Source organism: Sturnus vulgaris, unplaced genomic scaffold, assembly GCF_052056855.1.
Source record: "Sturnus vulgaris isolate bStuVul1 unplaced genomic scaffold, bStuVul1.hap1 Scaffold_504, whole genome shotgun sequence".
Taxonomy (NCBI): Eukaryota; Metazoa; Chordata; class Aves; order Passeriformes; family Sturnidae; genus Sturnus; species Sturnus vulgaris.
This window is the reverse complement of record NW_028276501.1, coordinates 43,246-57,423: the sequence shown is the minus strand read 5'-3', so window position 1 is coordinate 57,423 and position 14,178 is coordinate 43,246. Positions and strand designations below refer to the sequence as shown.

General features: G+C 48.6%; 1 long non-coding RNA gene across 1 annotated transcript; it reads right to left on the bottom strand.

Moving 5' to 3' along the window:
- Positions 1 to 489: 489 nt before the first annotated feature.
- On the bottom strand, positions 490 to 2,979 carry LOC148217665 (uncharacterized). The gene is made up of 2 exons (XR_015800884.1): positions 1,778 to 2,979; positions 490 to 1,459 (listed from the first exon to the last, which is right to left on the bottom strand). It is a non-coding gene; the product is annotated as an uncharacterized LOC148217665 (long non-coding RNA).
- Positions 2,980 to 14,178: the final 11,199 nt, after the last annotated feature.

Below are 14,178 nucleotides of genomic sequence, written 5' to 3'. Positions count from 1 at the left end.
AATGCTCTCAGTTTCATTTTTGTGTATTTTTACTCCCTCATTTGGCAGCTTGTAAAACTTATCCTGGAATTCAGAGGTCAAGCAGGATCGACTTTGGATTGACCTTCACCTCTGTTCCCACTTTGTGCAAACACAACTCGTGCCCAGGTGGGTGAACTCATCACCTCAGCTTTTCACTCCAGAGTATCCCCTCCTTATTTCCCTGTAGATGAACTCAGATCCACTCCTCACCTCCACTGGTCATCCAAGCGTCCATTCTGTTCCCCACAGGCCCTGGTGGCCCCGGGGAGCTCCCTTGGCCTTTCTCCTGCCCCTCTGCAGCCCGAGGTCGCTACACAAACAGTTCTTGTGTCCCCTCTAAATGACCCCGGGTTTTCTGCTCAATGAATGGCATGACCCGTGCCCACTGCTCATGATTCACCCAACCAAAATCAAGAGCAAATGTTGCTTGGGCTTTAAGAACTTGAAATAACTCTGAAGCAAAAGAAATCACCTTTTTCTTCTGGTTTTTATTTTTATTTTTTCATTTAAGATGCTGGACTTGCCTCTGTGGATGTGTGCTGAGCTCTCACTGCAGGGGACTGTCAGGCCTGAATGGCTGTGAGTTCGTGTTCTTCTCAGTAGGGAATCAGAAATTATTCTTAGACCATAGAATTGTTTTCTGAAACCTTTCCCCTTTCCTCTTTGTGCCTTTGAATTTTTCAGCTGTTCCCTGTTGTCACTTCCCCTGCCTGACTTCTGTGCAGCTCCTAGCTGGGAAAAACTGGGAAAACTTAGGGGGTACAGAGGTGGAATTTTTGGCTGGATTTTTCTAAAATTTCTAATTTTGCTGAACTTATTTCCCCAGTGAGAAGAGCACGAACTCACAGCCATGCAGGCCTGACAGTCACTGCGGGAAATCTGACACAGTATTAATAAGTAACCTTTCCTGAGAGCAGTCACCACCCCAGTCCTCCAGCCTTGTCAAATGTTTGCAATGAATGGACCCAAGTTCTAATCCTTAATCTAAATTTATGTCAGCTTTTGTTAGAAAGATACTGGACAGTAAATCATACAAGAGAATTTAAAAATTGCACAAAGAATAACCGGCCCAGACCAAACCCAACCGCCCCCATCACCGCTCCACCCCAATTTTGGGAGAAACAGTGATACAGTTTATAAATACTCTCCTTCCACACTATTCAGTCCTTCACCGCACATCCCCAGAGAGGAGTCCCTCAGACCTTGCTCCCCTGAACACCAGGAGAGCTGGAGTTTCACCCAGATCCCACATTCCCATGGCAGTTAATCCCAGCAGGGAGGCAAAGAGGAACCCTGCATCCTCTGACATAGCCCACAGCACGGGCAGCACCAGGAGCCCTCCAGGCTCAGACCTCTGGTGCTGAAGCCTCTGGGCTTTGGCTGATCAAACACCACAGCTCTTGGCAAAGATGCCAGGAGAGTCGTGATTCTTCCTGTCCTGAAAGAGAGGAGGAAAAGAAAATTAAGTCGACTGCAGAAGGATTCCAGCTCTCAACTTCTGCTCTGATTCCTCACTCTGGGGTTTTATCCATGACAAGTGACACCAATTCAGAGTGCCCTTTTCCAGCATTTTTATTCCTAACTATTAAAAGGATGCTCATTTCTCTTATTGTATTCTTTGCTTAATTTTATTAGCGGCATTTTCATCCCAGACCCCACTTGTCAGTTCTTCAATCCTTTAGCACTGGGACTTGGCACAAAGGGATACCCGTGGTGCTGCATCACAAGAAATCCCAGAGAGAAACCCCTTCCAAACCTGACGGAGAAAGCTTTCAAGGCACTCCAGAACACAGACAGCTTTTCCTGCCTTGTCAGGCCACACCAATTCTGTCCCATCCACCTGAACTGTGCAGGTGAGGAAAAGGCTTTCCTTGCTCCTCGGGAATCACTGTCTGAGACCACGGATGTCCATCCTGGGCAGCACCTGGAAACAACGTGGGAAAGGCAAAATGAGAGTGTTTTCTATCAGAAAATTACTACTACTAATAAAAATAACAATCAGAACTTCTGGACAAATTTAGTAACATCACTTTGATATGAGAAATACAGGCCATGCCCATCCTTGTAGCCCAGGTGAAAACAGGAAGGAGAACTAGAGGGAAAAGCAGAGTCCCTTATTTGATCTCTGGACACAAACTGAGGCCTTTTCCCTGTGAAACCAAACTCACCCTTCCAGGGTTCCTGAGATCAGCTACGAGGAGGCTTTTGGCACTCCAAGAGCAGCTGGGTCACAGCTGGATGCGGCTTGGGTCTGGGAGACACCGTGCTCCTTCTGGAATTATAGCACGCAAATGCCTGCTCCTGGCCCCGGGCCCGGAGATAAAATCTGTGGGGTTTTTCCCTGTGCAACATTGTTCACCCCTCCCAGGTTCCTGAGATCTGCACAGAGGAGGCTTTGGGCACCCCAAAGGCAGCCAGGGTTACAGGTGGGGGCAGCTTGGGGCTGGGAGAAATCCTCATCCATTTGGAATTTTATCAGGCAGAAACCTGGCTGGGTGCACAGGTCTCTGGACACGACCAGTGGCCCTTTCCCCTGTGAAACAAAACTCACCCTGCCAGGCTCCTGAGACCACTTAGGAGGAGGGGTTTGACTCTCCAAGAGCAGTCGCAACGAGAGATGCTCACACAGAAGGCCATGCAGAAGAGGAAACGAGCGCACCCGCAGCCCCCCAAGGCGCGCCCCCAACGCCCCAGACCCGGCACTGCCAGCTCGGGCAGTCCCATAAAGCATCCCCCGCCTCCGCAGCGGCGGGACAGGCGGGGCCCGGGGTCCCGAGGAAACCGAGCGTGCCCGGAGGCGCGGCAGGACGGCAGCGCAAGCGCCGCCTGGCGGCGGAGCAGGAGAGCAGCGCCGGGCCCCATGGCAGTATCGGTACCCGTGCGCCCCCTGCTGTCCGCGGCGATGCAGCGCCCGATTGCCGAGTTCCACGCCCGTGTCGCCGAGGGAGAGGGGCACCGCTGGCTGGGGCCTCCCCGCCGACACGGACAGAAGCCGAAGCAGAAGCCCCGGTGCCATTGGCGGCCCCTACCCAGCGGGCCGGGCTCCGCCGGGCCCGCGGCCCCGCGCGGTATCGGGTCGGCCCGCTCCCGTCTTCGTGCCACCCGGGCCCTGCTCCTGGCATGAAGCGCGTCACCGCCCCGCGCCGTCCCGCCCCCCGCGCGTCATCGCGTGCGTTCGGCGGCCCGCCCCGGGGGGGCGGTGCCGGGGGCGCTACCCGGGGCGGTGCCGGGGCAGTGCCGGGGGCGGCACCGGGGGCGGTGCCGGGGCGGTGCCGGGGGGCGTTCCCGGTCGCCGTGCCGGGGTAGCCCGGGGAGCGGTTCCGGGAGCGGTTCGGGGGGCGGTGCCGATTGCAGTCCCGGTCACTGTCCCCAGTCCCCGTCCCCAGTCCTGGTCCCGGTCCCAGTCCACGGTCCCCGATCCTGGTCCCAGTCCCAGTTCCCCGTCCCGGAACCCGATCACGGTCCTGGTCCCAGTCCCCAATCCCGGTCCCGGTCCCTGTCTCCAGTCCCCGTCCCCGATCCCGGTTCCGGTCCCTGTCCCAGGTCCCCGTCCGCGATCCCGGTCCCTGTCCCATTTCCCCGTCCCGGTCCCCGATCCCAGTCCCGGTCCACGTCCCCGATCCCGATTTTTCCCCGCCTTTCACACTGATTTTTCCCCCGATTTATCAATGATTTTTTTCCCCATTTTTTCCCATTTCTCACTGATATTTTCCCCCATTTTTCAGGGATTTTTTTCCCCATTTCTCACTGATTTTTTTCCCCATTCTTCATGGAGTTTTCCCCCCGTTTTTCACTGATTTTTCCCCATTTCTCACTGACTTTTTCCCCATTTTCCCCCATTTCTCACTGATATTTTCCCCCATTTTTCATGGATTTTTTCCAGATTTATCCCCATTTCCCACTGATTTTTCCCCATTTTTCATGGACTTTTCCCCCCCGTTTCTTACTTATGTTTTTCCCCGATTTCTCATTGATTTCCCCCCCCCCCCCCCCCCCCCATTTCGCACTGATTTTTTACCCATTTTTCCCCATTTCTCACTGATTTCTTTCGCCATTTTTCATGGAATTTCCCCACCCATTTCTAACGGATTTTTTCCCCACTTTTCCCCATTTCTCACTGATTTTTCCCCCCATTCTTCAGGATTTTTTTCCCCATTTCTCACTGATTTTTCCCCCCATTCTTCATGATTTACAGGATACTCTATCGTGAATGGAAAGCAATTAAAGGAAGGGGGGAGGTTACCAGCCACCTGGTCAGCTCAGACAGCAGAGCTGCACACGCTTTTGAGAGCCTGTGAATTATAGCAGGACAAGACATTACATATATTTACTGATTCTAAGTATGCATATGCGGTAATACATGCATTTGGAAAACTATGGGGAAAAAAAGAGGTTTATTAAGCTGCAGAAGAAAGAAGAAAAAATTGGTTTACAAGGGATGGCAAGCAGTGGATACCAAAAGCTCTAGCCTTACAATTGTTAAAACAACTTCATTAAAGGAGTCGTTCTGTGCCTTCTTTGGGGTGAGGAAAAAAGGCTGAGGGGGGCTCCGACGTGGTTTGGGGCACCCCAAGGTCCCTGGGAGAGGGAGCCGGGCTGCGCTGGAGGAGCAGGTGAGTCGGGCATGGGGGGGGGTCATGGTGGGTGCCAGAACATTGAGAGGGAGGGGTGGGTGTAGAATGCATGAAAAACAGAACCTTAAAAAATAGCTAAATATAGTCTAAAAGGAATGTTTTATTGGCTTGTGTTTGGATAGAGGTAGGGTTTTTTTATAGATACTGTAAATAGAAAAGATAAAGAATAAAAATATAGAAGCAAATATAAGAAACCAATATATAAATATATTACATTATATTATGTTATGAAAATAGAAATATATAAATATTCAGACTTTAAAAGGAATGTTTTATTGGTTTTTATTTGGTTAGAGGAGGGTTTTTTGAAAATAATATAGGCAAAAATATACAAATATGCAAAAATAGATACTGACATAAAATGATTATAACTATATATGCATATATATATGTAAGTATAAATATATAGAAATAAATATAAATATAAAAATACATGTATGTAGTATGTAATATAAATAATTTATCGATTTTAATATGTTATATTAAATAGTATGTTATAATAGAATGTAAATAGCATCGAGTATATTAATATACTAGTAAAAACTACATTAAATAGTATATAAATATCGAATACACAATATAGACATATAAATCTACAGATATAAATATGAAAACTAAATAGAAAAATATATTCAAATATAATTTAAAATAATCGAGTTTTTTGTTTCTATTTGGTTAGAGGCAGAGCTTTTAAAGAAATAATATTAAAAACTATGAACCTCCAAATATAGATGGATATAGATAAAATAGAAATAACATTAGTAATATAAATCTATGTATATAATGAATAATAAAATAATATTGTATATATGATAAATAGAATAGCAATTAAATTGAATATATGAAATATGTCTAGATTATGACTAGAAATTAAATATTAAAAAATAGATGATTTATATATATAAAAGGTTTTTTTTCATTTGGTCAGAGGCAGGGCATTTTTAGTTTGGGTCGGGGTTTTTTTGGGGCGTTCATTGAGAGGATTTTATGACGGGTGGGGACTCTGGTGCTTGGAACTCTCTCCCTTCTCTGTCTGTCCCTGACAGGGCGGCAGTGCCGGGCTGAGTTGGGCGGCAGTGCTGCCGCCGTGTGGACACAGGCGGGTACTGCACCGTGCCCCTCTCAGGATGGCGGAAGGGCCCGCGGGCCGGGACCCAGCCGTGCGGCAGCGCTCAAGATGGCGGCCTCTCTAGGACCCCGGCGGATAGGCGTTTACATAAAACGCCTGTCCGCGCTCGCCGGCGCCCTCACGCCCGCGGCACCGAGGACCGCGACACCGAGGACCGCGCGGCCGTTGTCGGCACGCTCTGACACGTCCGGGAAAATTGTCGGCGAGCGGATCGGCGTCGGCGATTTAATCAGGCATCTTATGCCTACACACCGGGGTCCTGATTTTTTCCCGCCCTTTCTGCCGCCATTTTTGGCAGGTCAGCCGGGGTGCCGCCCGAGCCGCCATTTTGAGAGTGCGGACACACTCAAGATGGCGGCCTCTCTAGGACCCCGGCGGATAGGCGTTTACATAAAACGCCTGCCCGCGCCCGCCGGCGCCCTCACGCCCGCGGAACCGCGGACCGCGCGGCCGTTGTCGGCACGCTCTGAAACATCCGGGAAAATTGTCGGCGAGCGGATCGGCGTCGGCGATGTAATCAGGCATCTTATGCCTACACACCGGGGTCCTGATTTTTTCCCGCCCTTTCTGCCGCCATTTTTGGCAGGTCAGCCGGGGTGCCGCCCGAGGCGCCATTTTGAGAGTCCCGACACGCTCAAGATGGCGGCCTCTCTAGGACCCCGGCGGATAGGCGTTTACATAAAACGCCTGCCCGCGTTCGCCGGCATAAAAATAAATATGCATAAATATAAACATAGACATAAACATGCACAAACGTTAACCTGCATAGATATAAACATAAACATAAACATAAACATAAACATAAACATGCAAAACAATAATAATAAATAGAAATAGAAATAGAAATAGAAATACAAACATTAATAAAATCAGTGAGAAAGGGGGTAAAATCAGTGAGAAATGGGGGGGAAAAACCATGAAAAATGATGGAAAAATCAGAGAGAAATGGGGGAAAAATCGGTGAGGAATGGGGAAAAAGATCAACGAAAAATTGGGAAAAATCAGTCAGAAGTGGGGGATAAAAATCAGTGAGAAATGGGGGGAAAAGTCGGTGAGAAATGGGGAAAAAATCAGTGATTAATGGGCGGGAAAATGCATGAAAAATGGGGGGAATAATTCAGAGAGAAATGGGGGCAAATATCAGTGAGAAATGGGGGGGAAAATCAGGAAATATCCATGAAAATTGGGGGAAACATCCATGAAAAATGGCGGAAAAAATCAATGAAAAATGGCGGAAAAAATCAGTGAGAAATGGGGAAAAATGGGGAAAAAATCCACGAAAAATGGGTGGAAAAATCCATGAAAAATCAACGGAAAAATCAGTGAGAAATGGGGAAAACATCATGGTGAAATGGGGCAAAAATCAGAGAGAAATGGGGAAAAATCATTGAAAAATGGGGGATAAAAATCAGTGAGAAATGGGGGGAAAATGGGGAAAAACATCAGTGAGAAATGGGGAAAAAAAATCTTTGATAAATTGGGGCAAAAATCATTGAGAAATGGGGAAAATAATCAGTGAGAAATGGGGAAAATTTGGGAAAAATCCAGGAAAATTGCGGGAAAAAATGCTTGAAAAATTGGGGAAAAAATCCGAGAGAAAATCCCCGGGAATCCCCGGGAAAAACCCCCCGGAATCCCCGAGAAAATCCCCCGGAATTCCCCGGGAAAATCCCCCCGGAATCCCCTGGAAAATGCCCCTGAATTCCCCGAGAAACTCATCCCGGAATCCCCGTGATAATCCGTCCGCTATCCCCGAGAAAATCCCCCAGGAATCCCCCAGAAAATCTCCCCGAAATCCCCGGGATAATCTCCCCGGAATCCCCGAGAAAATCCGCCCCGAATCCCCTGGAAGATTCCCCCGGAATCCCCGAGAAAATCCCTCGGAATTCCCCGGGAAAATCAACCCGGAATCCCCGAGAAAATCCCCCGGAATCCCCGGGAAAATCCCCCAGGAAAATCCCCGGGATAATCACCCCGGAATCCCCTGGAAAATCCCCTAGGAATCCCCGAGAAAATCCCCCCGGAATTCGCCGGGAAAATCCCCCCGGAATCCCCCAGAAAATCCCCCCGGAATACTCTGCAATATCCCCCCGGAATCCCCTGGATAATCCCCCCGGAATCCCCGATAAAATCCCCCTGGAATCTCCAGGAAAATGCCCCGGGAATACGTGAGAAAATCTCCCCGGAATCCCCGAGAAAATCCCCCCGGAATCCCGTGGAAAATCCCCCCTGAATCCCCGAGAAAATCCCCCCGGAATCCCCGAGAAAATCCCCCCGGATTCCCCTGAAAATCCCTCGGAATTCCCCGGGAAAATCCTCCCGGAATCCAAGAGAAAATCCTCCCGGAATCCACGAGAAAATCCGCCCGGAATCCCCGGGAAAATCCTCCAGAAATCCCCGAGAAAATCCCCCGGAGTCCCCGGGAAAATCAACCCGGAGTCCGATGGAAAATCCCCCCAGAATCCCCTAGAAAATCCCCCCGGACTCCCCGAGAAATTTCCCCCGGAATCCCCGGGAAAATAGCCCCCGGAATCCGCGAGAAAATCCCCCCGGAATCCACGCGAAAATCCCCCAGAAATCCCTGTGAAAGCCCCCCCGGAATCCCCAAGAAAATCTCCCCGGAATCCCCGAGAAAATTCGCCCGTAATACTCGGGAAAATATGCCCGGAATCCCCTGGAAAAACCCCCCGGAATCCCCTGGATAATCCCCCCGGAATCCCCGATAAAATCCCCCTGGAATCTCCAGGAAAATGCCCCGGGAATACGCGAGAAAATCCCCCCGGAATCCCCTGGAAAATCCCCCCTGAATCCCCGAGAAAAACCCCCCTGAATCCCCGAGAAAATCCCCCCGGATTCCCCTGAAAATCCCTCGGAATCCCCGGGCAAATCTCCCCGGACTCCCCGAGAAAATCCCCCCGGAATTCCCCGGGAAAATCCCCCCGGAATCCCCGAGAAAATCCCCTAGAATTCCCCGGGATAATCCCCCCGGAATCCCCGAGAAAATCCCCCCGCAATCGCCGAGAAAATCCCCCCGGAATCGCCGGAATAATCCCCTGGAATTCTCCGGGAAAATCATCCCGGAATCCCCGAGAATATCCCCCCGGTATCGCCGAGAAAACCCCCCCGGAATTCCTCGTAAAATCCCCCCGGAATCCCCGGGAAAATCCCTCCGGAATTTCCCGGGAAAATCACCCCGGAATCCCCGAGAAAATTCTCCCGAAATACTCGGCAAAATCCCCCAGGAATCCACGGAAAATTCCCCGGAATCCAGGAGAAAATACCCCGGAATCCCCATGAAAATCCCCCCGGAATCTCCGAGAAAATCCCCCGGAATCCCCGCGAAAATCCCCATGAATTCCCCGGGAAAATAATCTCGGAATCCCCGAGAAAATCTCCCCGGAATCACCGAGATAATGGCCCCGGAATACCCGAGAACATCCCCCGGAATTGCCCGAGAAAATCATCCCGTAATCCCCGAGGAAATCCCCCCGGAACACTCGGGAAAATCCCCCCGGAATTCCTCGTCAAATCACCCCGGATACCCCGGGAAAATCCCTCCGGACTCCCCGAAAAATTCCCCCGGAATACTCGGGAAAATCCCCCCGGAATCCCCGAGAAAATCCACCCGGAATCCCCTGGAAAATCCACCGGGAATTCCCCGGGAAATTCCTCGCTGAAACCCCTGGAAAATCCCCCCGGAATCCCGGAGAAAATCCCCCCGGAATTCCCCGGGAATATCCCCTCGGAATCCCCGGGAAAATCCCCCCGGACTCCCCGAAAAAATCCCCCCGGAATACTCGGGAAAATCCCCCCGGAATACTCGGGAAAATCCTCCCGGAATTCCCGAGAAAATCCCCCGGAATTCCCTGAGAAAATCGCCCCGGAATCCCAGTGAAAATCCCCCCGGAATCCCCGTGAAAATCCCCCCGGAATCCCCGGGAAAATCCCCCAGGAATCCCCTGGAAAATCCCCCAGGTATCCCCGATAAAATCCCCCTGGAATCCCCTGGAAAATCCCCCTGGAATCGCGGGGAAAAAGCCCCCCGCATTTCCCGGGAAAAATCCCCCCGGAATCCCCGATAAAATCTCCCCGGAATCCGCGAGAAAATATGCCCAGAATCCCCGATAAAATCCCCCCGGAATCCCCGGGAATATCCCCCAGGAATCCCCGATAAAATCCCCCCGGAATCCCCCAGAAATTCCCCCGGAATCCCCGACAAAATCCCCCCGGAATTCCCGACAAAATCCTCCCGGAATCCCCGGAAAATCCCCCCGGAATCCCCGGAAAATCCCCGCGGAATTCCGGTCCATTTCTGTAGGAGAATAGTTTGTAAGGATAGTGCAGAAGGCACTAGTTGCCAACGAGTTACAGCTGTACTGATTAGCAAGGAGTGGAAACAGCCTTGCCTGCCCAGTGAGGCTGGTTGTTATAAAAGCGTGGGTCAGCTGGCTGCCAGTTTCACTAAGCACAGCTCCAGCTGGAGGTGCAGAGCCTGCTGCAGTGTGGGCTGGAGCCTGCTGGCTGTGCTGCGAGGAGGAAGGGACACGTGCCGTGCAAGGGATGGACAAGGTGAGAGGATGCTGTGTGTGGGACAGACAGGCTCAGGTGGCTGGGGAAGGGACAGGCTGGGGTTTAGCCAGTCGTACAGAGGAGAGGAGGAGTCGGTGCTGTGTGGAGCTGCCTGTGAGAAAAGGAGTCAGAGTTGCCTCAAAGAAATCTGTGGAGAGAAGGCATGAAAAGTGTGTAATGAAAGACTAATGTTGGTGCCTGTCATGTCTGTCTTGATATAATTGCTACACGTTTTCTCGGAATGCTTGAATTTAGACATAAAATGAAAACTTTATTGTAAGAAAGGAATGCATTTCTCACCAAAGTGGTGTAGGGTGGGGGATCACAACTCACAGATGGCCTGGAAGCGGAACGGCCACAGGGGTTACTGTAACTGGGCCTCCAGTACCAAAGCCCCAGTGGGTTTAAAGGCTAGAGCTGGGCTGGGATTAGCACGGGCTATGCAGCTGGGCTCATGCACAGGTCTGTCAGCACTCCTGCCCGAGGACAGTCCCTCACCTAGGGAGAGGTTCTAGGCCTGGAGATGAGGCTGAGTTTGGGAAGGGTGATGAGGACATGGTTAGGGAGGGATGTAAATGCATATCAAAAGACTTAATTTTGAGGGGTGGCAAGCATTAGCTATAAACCAGTAAGTATTTACAGCTAAAGGCTGGAGGTGGGGGCTGTCTGAGGAGGACAGGACTGTTTAAGGCTGAAGTTGGAAGAGAAACCTTGGTGAAGCTTTTGCGTTAGAAACGGCCTCACCTGCCAAATCAGATTTTTGTCTTCAGGATTGCATGAGTGAGGATGCCACAGCCAAGGAAAAGGTTCAGGTTTGGGAGGCAAAGGCGAGTTAGGCAGGGCTGCAGGGCTGGGGCTTGGCTGTTTCCATACTGCTCAGGGCAGCAAAGGGTAGCTGGCTCACTGGGCATTGGATCTAGAACTCTTTCTGGAACAAGGTGGAGAGCTGAGGTTCATGCAAGGAAGGGGCCAGGAATTCTTTGTCTGACTGGAAAATGCCAGAGGGGCAGTGTGTGACTCGGATAGGATGATATGTTCGTCTGGCGAGAGTCACAAAAGAATATTTTGGTTTACTGATAACTGGGCAGCTCAGAAGTTACTACTTGACTTAGTTGCTGCTCCCATCTGTTGCACACATAAACAGAGCAAAGCAGACGAATTCTCTCGGAGCCTGAGGTCTTTGACTGGCCCTCCAAAAATGCTGCCCGCTAAAAAACAGACGTGGGGGAGGAAAGTTGTCAGATACAATAGAGCAAGAAAAGGCCACGGGCTTCAAAGTGCCCTCCAGCAGACCATGGAAGTGACCTGTCTGGAAGTGAAACCAGCAGTCTGCTTCCCCAGCCTCCTGGAAGCCTCTAACAGCTACACAGGCAGTGAGGGGAGAGAACAATTCAACCTAAAAATAATTTTCAGTAGCGTTCTGCACTGCTGTTAAAAATACTGCAACCAGGGAATGTGGTGTGGTGATAACTATTAGGCCTGTAAGTCTGGTAACTGGGGCTTTTAGCTCAAACATCTCGGTATGGCTACTTTGAGCCTTGTAAAAGCTGCGTTAAGTCCAATTTCTTGGGTAGTTCTACTAGCTCTAGCCTTGCTTTTCATCCCCTCAGTAACAAAGCAACTCCCTCTCGAGAATGTTATTTACTTTCCATATGATGTGCCTACCAATTTCTGGAATTGCAAATGTCTTTGGATACATGCGTAAATTTAAGTTTCAAGAAAGCTGTCAAGCTAAAACAAAGGCTTGCCATAATGCAGAAGAAAATGTTTTATGGAAGAACTGAGAGGTCCCTACCTGGGCATAGAATTTGCTATACTAAGGTGTGTTCCAAACGGATCTGCCATCTAAACAAGCAGAAAAATAGTTGGAATGTAGTGAGTTCAATTTAACTATTGCTAGAAATAGGAATTATTAGCAGAGCTTGGAGCATGATATCACTAGCAGCAGTAAGACGCTTTTAGCTTGCTTCTCATAAATTACTTGTAAAAGCATTTGTACCTAGTGTGTAGCAATTAATATTTCCCCATTTTCTTCCCCCCCGCCCCCCAGTCTCAGGTACTCCTTTTATTTTACCCTTTTCTGTCTTGTAACATCACCTTCCTTTATTTTATTCTATCTTCTGTTCTCAGAACATCGCAGCATCCTCTGTCAATGTGAAAGCATTTGTTCATCCTGTCTTGGAATGGCTGTCAATGTTGCCCTCTTCTGGATCACTTTTTTTTTTTTTTTTTTTTTTAACAATATGTTGCTAAATGTCAGGAAAATTAATCCACAAACACCAGCGGTTTATGTCCAAAAAGGAAACAGAGGAGTCCTTTTTGCTTTATTCGAATAAAGGGAGAGGCCATGGACATTCCCCTGGGATCTCTCAAATTTTTGGAGGACGCAGCCTCCTTTTTATCCTATTTTCCCCGGCCGCATTTCCCTCTCTCTTTTCCCATTGGCTGAGGTACTTGAGAGGCACAGACTTCCCGGAACGCCTGATACCTGAAATTCCCCTCTAATGTATAACCCTCCCTTTTAATTTTTAATTCTTATAGAATTCATAGTTTCCCCCCGTTGCTTCTTTCATCTTTCGATATCCAATTTCATTTATCAGCAGCCCTGCAGTTTGCTTGTAAAGGCAACTATCTCTTTCCATTCATCAATCAGTGGAATCCATCCCATTGTTTCTTTTATCTCTCAGTGCTAGCCTTATCTACAGGCTGATCCACAGCTCATTTGTAAAGACAAATTCAACATTCCTCTCAGCTAATAAATGAGAAGTTAGCTGAAAAAAGTAAAAACTGGATTTTTTTTCCGGTGTGTGTCGGACAATACAGTGGAGAGAATTTGCGGAGGATGATCGAGGATATCCTATTATAATATCGTTCTCGGACATTTTACTATTTTAGATCATCAGTTGTATTCTGAAAGAAATCTATTTTAATGATATGTGTACGTTTGCACGAAGTTAAATATAGCTTGCGGCTGGGCTCTTTAATGAATAGGGGTATTTTTGGTTTTAATTCAATATTTTATGCTTGTGGTGTGTAGTGTGCTGATTTATTTTTTAATGTTATTTACTACGTGCGCTTTTGTTTTTGAGTGAAGGTAACTTTCTGGATGGCTTTGTATTTGAGGCAGAATGAATTGAAGTAGGTTTTTAAAACTGATTTTTCATATGTACGATGGGGAGTTTAGTAGGGGCAGCTCTGATGGTGGGGGCTTGGTTGTTAATTTTATCAGACGGCTTTTGTTAGATACAGCTTTTAATTCTGGAAAGTTTTTTTTCCTAATGTCGTGCTTTGAAGGTGGTTTTCGAGGATGTATGGTATAGCTTTATTTTGTTTGTAGATGGTGTATGATAAGGGCTATGGTCTATTTATCTAATGCCATGTTTTTTCATTCAGGTGTTGATAAGGGAGTTCTTGAATGGCGTTTTGTGTTGTTTTTGTTTTTGGTGGGGCGTTGTTTTTAAAGGATACCTTGATAAGGTTTGCCGATGGCATTCTAGCCTGTAGCATAAGGCATAGGGTAGTTTTTGAATTATTTTGTGGTGGCTTTGATTCTTGCCAGTATGTAGTGTTTGTTTGAGGTAATGCTGTGTAGCTAATTTCTGTTTTCTTATTAATATTAGAATTGGAGTGTTGTAGTATATGGGCTGTTATTATATCATAGGGGTTCTATTTATTTGGTTTGATTGTTTTCTAGTTATGGATAATTTTTCTCAAAAAACCATTTTCAGGATTTCAGGCGTGACACAAAAGAACACTCAGATTGCTGGAAGGGAAACGTGTGCCCAGATTGTCTCGAAGCAGTGCTGCTGTCGGTTCTCGTTCAGT